Source organism: Anoplophora glabripennis, unplaced genomic scaffold (assembly GCF_000390285.2).
Source record: "Anoplophora glabripennis isolate ALB-LARVAE unplaced genomic scaffold, Agla_2.0 scaffold819, whole genome shotgun sequence".
Classification (NCBI taxonomy): domain Eukaryota; kingdom Metazoa; phylum Arthropoda; class Insecta; order Coleoptera; family Cerambycidae; genus Anoplophora; species Anoplophora glabripennis.
In genome coordinates this window covers 100,578-106,577 of record NW_019416922.1, presented here as the reverse complement: position 1 = coordinate 106,577, position 6,000 = coordinate 100,578, and positions in this window count along the sequence as shown.

Below are 6,000 nucleotides of genomic sequence, written 5' to 3'. Positions count from 1 at the left end.
TGGCGTATCATTTTTTTCTTTAAAAATATCTAAAGACGTGCCTGTGCGCACGGCACTGGTGAAATTAAAAACAATATTTTTATCGTAAAACATGTATTGTTGTTAATTGTCAAAGCTTGTAAAATTTCATTAATATTCTGAGCGGTTTCCGCAATATTTATAAATTTTAATTTTTTTATTATAACTTTATCACCCTGTAGATCAGAAACTAAGCGTTTTCGGAATATGGTATATTAAGAAAATATATCACACATCACTTACACTATAACCTCCTGCAAGCAATGCATCGACTTTCCAAACACCCTGTATATTTGTATATTTTTAACATTGGTATTTATCGAATTTAATTATTATCAGTTTGTTTTGTTTTAATTTAATCTAAATTTGATAATAATGACGTAGTGAATGAATGATAAGAACAAATATCAAATAAATATTCTATGTAAAATATTAAATAAATGTAACTGTTTAGTGTTTAGCGTCTTTTGCTTCACATGGATGGTCGACCAGAAAGTTTTTTTGAAACTCGAAATATATTCGGGACTTGGAATATAGTCCAGACGGTATCTGTTTCAAAAAGCCATATTTGGGTGAATCGTATATCCACGGAGATTTTTAGCTTTTTGGCTTTCGAATATCACTAGAAATTAAAATTTTTCTATGCGCATAAAAAAAACGTGGGCTTAACTTTTGGCGGCACGATATGTTAAAAAATTCGAAAAATGTCATGTTTTTCTTCCTATTTAATTATGTATCTTTTCAAGAGTTGATTTTAGGCGAAAATGGAAGAGGAAAAAAATGTTTGTAATTAATTTTTTTTACAAAACATGACTAGTTACAAATCGAATGAATCATGATTATTATGGTAAAAATCGAAAAAATCGCAAAAATGGGGTTAAAAAACAATATTTTTTAGGGAATTTTGCATAATAATTTTATAATTCAGATTTTGAAAAAAAAATTGCAAATTTTCAAAATTTTGCACAGCAAAAACCAAGGCCCTTAGATACTTGAAAATTTATTCACATATAGAAGGGCTCTCAAGCTTTCAAACGCTCTTTCAAAAATTCGAATCCGTCAATTAGGAGAGCTCTGGCGCTTGTTTAAACATTGGTCGAATTTTTGTACTTATAAACAATTAGAATAACTGTGAATATTCACTCAAATCAAATTTTTTAAAGCTGGTTTTAAAAGTTATCGGATAGACGTTTCTTTAAAAAAAAACAGATCGATTTGTCAATTAGCTACGTAGTTATGATCAAAGTTAACCGTCATTTACACTATTTTTTATTTAATTTTTATCTTAAAAGGAATTTTAATAATACTGCCATATTTAACTTTTCCAATGCCCTGCAAAATGAGGATTGGCAAAGTTTATACAACTTACACCAGATAAATGATGCATTCTCATTTTTTTATAATATATTTTTATACTATTTCAACCTCAATTTTCCAGTTAGAAGATATTGCAGCAATATACCTGTGAATAAAAAATGGATTAACGATAGTGTGAGAGCTTCTAGTTTGTATTTGAGAAATATTTATATATTACAAAAAACTTATCCGGTATTAATACCTTTTTACAAAATACAGAAAAAGAAACATCAGCACCTGGTTGAACAAACTAAACGAGCTTATTATCAAAATAAAATTATTTTCTCAGACAATAGATCAATTTCTACTTGGAAGGTTGTATCTGAACTTAGTAATAAAAATAAAGTTTACCCTAAAACTGAAATCACTATTGACGATGTTTCCTATAGAGAACCTGGGCTGGTGGCATCACTATTCAATGATTTTTTTGTAAATGCACCACAAAAGATTATTAGAGAAATACCCAGTACGATAAATAATTCCAGTTTTATTTCTTTGAAGGAAAACAACAATTCTCTTTATTTAAACCCCTACACTGCTGATGAAATTCTTAACTTATTGACAATAAAATTAAAAAATAAAAACTCATCTGGTGCTGATGATGTACCAATGTTCTTAATAAGACGTGTTATCGGTTGCATAATACAACCAATTACCTACCTACCTTGTTAACTTGTCCTTCGAATGTGGTACCTTTCCAGATGTTTTAAAATCTGGGAAAATTGTTCCTATTTTCAAGGAAGGAAATACCTCTTGTATAGAGAATTATAGACCTGTTACTCAGCCTGTTGTCTTTTCAAAAATATTTGAATATTGTTTTTTAAACCGATTAATAACCTTTTTAGAAAAATTTAACATTCTCTCAGTTAATCAACACGGTTTTTGCAAGGGAAGATCAACGGATACCGCTATGCATTCATTTTTGGAACGCGTCTACCATTTTCTTGACGTTGGTGAGTATCCAGTGGGTATCTTCTGTGATCTCAGTAAAGCTTTTGATTGTGCTGACCAGAAAAAATTAATATCTAAATTGTATGCATATGGTATTCGAGGCTTAGCTCTGGGCTGGGTAAAAACTTTTCTTGAAAATAGGACTCAATATGTTTCTATTAATAATAATAACTCTGAGTCACACCAAGTAAAACAAGGTGTCCCACAGGGCTCTGTTCAAGGTCCAGTGCTTTATCTATTGTATGCGAATGAGATAGATTCTCTCTCGAGTAGTACGCATTTTACAATTTATGCTGATGACACCTCCCTTATTACATCTAATATCAATGAGAATGCATTAGAAGCTGACTGTAATAGTTTATTAAGTAATTTGACAGAGTGGTTCTACCAAAATTCTCAACACATCAATATAAACAAAACCAAAATTTTGAGATTTCATGGTACTCAAAAAATTTGTAATAACCTTAATTTTACACCAAACAATGTTTGTTTGACTTCCAATGATGAAACAGTTAAATTTTTAGGTCTAAATATTGATAAAAACTTAAATTGGAAAACTCATTGTGAAATACTGTTGAGTAAACTATCTTCTTTCGCATACCTCTTTCGTAATTTAAGGACAGTACTTGATCAGGAACAGCTTGTGTGCGTATATTGCGTTCAAGTTTATTCTCGACTCAGATATGGTCTTTGTTTTTGGGGAAGTTCTACACTTTCCTCACAAGTTTTCATTGCCCAGAAAAGAATAATGAGATGTATGGTTAGGGTCACAAGTAATTATTCGTGTATAAATATTTTTAAGAGCCTTAATATTTTAACTTTACCCCTGTATGTTTGTCATTGAGTTGTGTTTGTATGTTTTCCAAAATATAAATAAATTTACATTAAATAGTTCGGTTCATCAGTGTAATACAAGGCAAAGTAAATAATTTCATGTTCCAGTTACTAGAAAAAAAGTAATTTTAAACTCTCCTAATTATTTAGGATTAAAAATGTATAATAAACTGCCTGACGAAATAAAAACGATTAATAATGTATTTGTATATAAGGGTGCATTAAAAGCGTATTTACTTGATAAGTGTTATTATTTTGTATCAGAATTTTTAACAGGTGTATCTTAGTGTGTAAGTATTTATGACAATTCCTATACATGTAATATGTCGAACGGAAATAAATTATTATTATTGTTATTGTTATTGTTATTCTTATTATTATTATCATTATCATTATCATTATCATTATCATTATCATTATTATTATTATTATTATTAAATTTGAAGAAAATCGTACGGGTGGTGGTGGTGGGGAAAACAGAGAACGCGGCCGCTTCGGCCTGCTCGAAATTGAATCGGCGAGTTCAAAACCGCGATGCGCTTAAAAATGTTTAATATCTCACCTTCTAGAGGTCCGATTTTGATGATTTTTTTTTAATTTTAGCATATTTTCAAATGCCTATCGTTAATATTTATTGGTCTTTCAACAGTCCGATAATTATTTATCTATAACTTCCTTTACTTATCAACTTTATATTTCTATTGTATCAAAGGTAAGTGCATAAACTTATATACTGTTTATCAAAGATCAAAATCAAATTTATGTAAATATTCTGAAATTGTTTAAACAACAATTATTTTCAAAATATGACGAAATTTAGTAATATAATGAGTTAATTTCTCATTTGCTTATATTTTAAACAATAAATAATATTTGAATTATACTTTAATCACAAAAAAAATTAATATTAAAAAAATATTCTTTCTTTCATTTCAATATATTATTTCGTATTCGAAAAATACGACCTTGAAAAAAATATAGATACACGTATATACCGTTAGGAAAAGAATCTTTACAACCTGTATACACAGTGTTTAATTTTTTTTAAATCTGACATAGGCCAACTTTTTTATTTGAAGTAATAGACTAGTACTTCCAAATGCAAAGTTGTAGGAAATAACTTGATTAAGAAAAATTTACAAATAATTTTTTCCGTTATTGCCAATTAGAAAAATATAGTTTTAGTAGCTACTGCAGAAATCTGGCACGTAACTAATTGACCAATCGATTTGTTTTTTTTTAAAGAAGCGTCTTTCCTAGAACTTTTAAAACCTGCTTTAAAAAATTTGATTTGATTGAATATTAACAAAGTTATTCTAATTGTTTATAGTATAAAAATTCGACCAATGTTTAAACAAGCGCCAGAGCTCTCCTAATTGACGGATTCGAATTTTCCAAAAAGCGTTTGAAAGCTTGAGAGCCCTTCTATATGTGATTAAATTTTCAAGTATCTAAGGGCCTTGGATTTTGCTGTGCAAAATTTTGAAAATTTGCAATTTTTTTTTCAAAATCTGGATTGCAAAATTATTATGCAAAATCTATCGAACCGATTTTGATGAAATTTGGTGTGATGATTCTATATATCATGAAGTTTTCTTGAGCCAAGGTCCTATAAAGGTCCTATACCCAATTTAAAACCCTAAAAAAATTCCCTAAAAGGTATTGTTTTTTAACCCCATTTTTGCGGTTTTTTCCATAATAATTATGATTCATTCGATTTGTAACTAGTCATGTTTTGTAAAAAATTTAATTACAAACATTTTTTCCTCTTCCATTTTCGCCTAAAATCAACTCCTGAGAAGATACATAATTAAATAGGAAAAAAATATGACATTTTTCGAATTTTTTTAACATATTGTGCCGCTAGTTAAGCTCACGTTTTTTTTATGCGCATAGAAAAATGTTCATTTCTAGTGATATTTGAAATCCAAAAAGCCAAAAATCTCCGTGGATATACGATTCACCCAAACCAAAACAGATACCGCCTAGTCTAATACGACACACATCAAAAATTACTATTCTCTATTATAAATATTTTATTCATTTTTATTTCGATGTCTTTACAACTCGTCCACCAACCGTCTACTAAAACCAATACGTCTAACCTATGATGGATTGGTCATCGGGGATATTTTTGGTTGATTTTCACACATGTTTATATCACCAATCGACAGTCGTGCATCATTTTGATGATTTTACAAACACATCAAATTTGTTTCAAGTAATAGGATTCAGCACAAATTACTACTATCCAGAGTGTCCCAGTTTTAGTGTATCAATATATTAAATATGTAGATATTTTGTAAGTTTGATTTTACATTTATCACTTATGTAGATACTTCTGGTGTGCCTCAAGAATTCGAAAATAGACTACTTCTTTTTATTTATTAACGATTTGCCCCTAAAATCATCTAAGATCTGTTTTTTTTGCCGATGATTTGATCAATGTAAAATTTGTTCATTTACATTCAACCTCTTTTATTTAATAACGCTACAGCTCTCAAACGATGAATTAATGAAAATATGGATGAAAATTTTTCTCTTTCTTCATCTTTCAACGATGTTGTTGCCCTAAAATGTCTATTTTTCTCTAGTTGAATTGAAACTTGAATGTTCAATAGCATATGCATATATATAATGTTCTAAAGATATTCTTAAGATATAGGATATACCCCCATGTCCTATAGGTGTACGATTTTGGCTATGGCATAGAATTTTCAAGGGATCTTATGTTAATAATATTCTCCAGATGTCTTACCATATGTCCCAGGTACATATCGTTTGGACAATACACAGGGTGATTCATTAACAATGGGAAAATCGAAAGCTGAAGATACTACA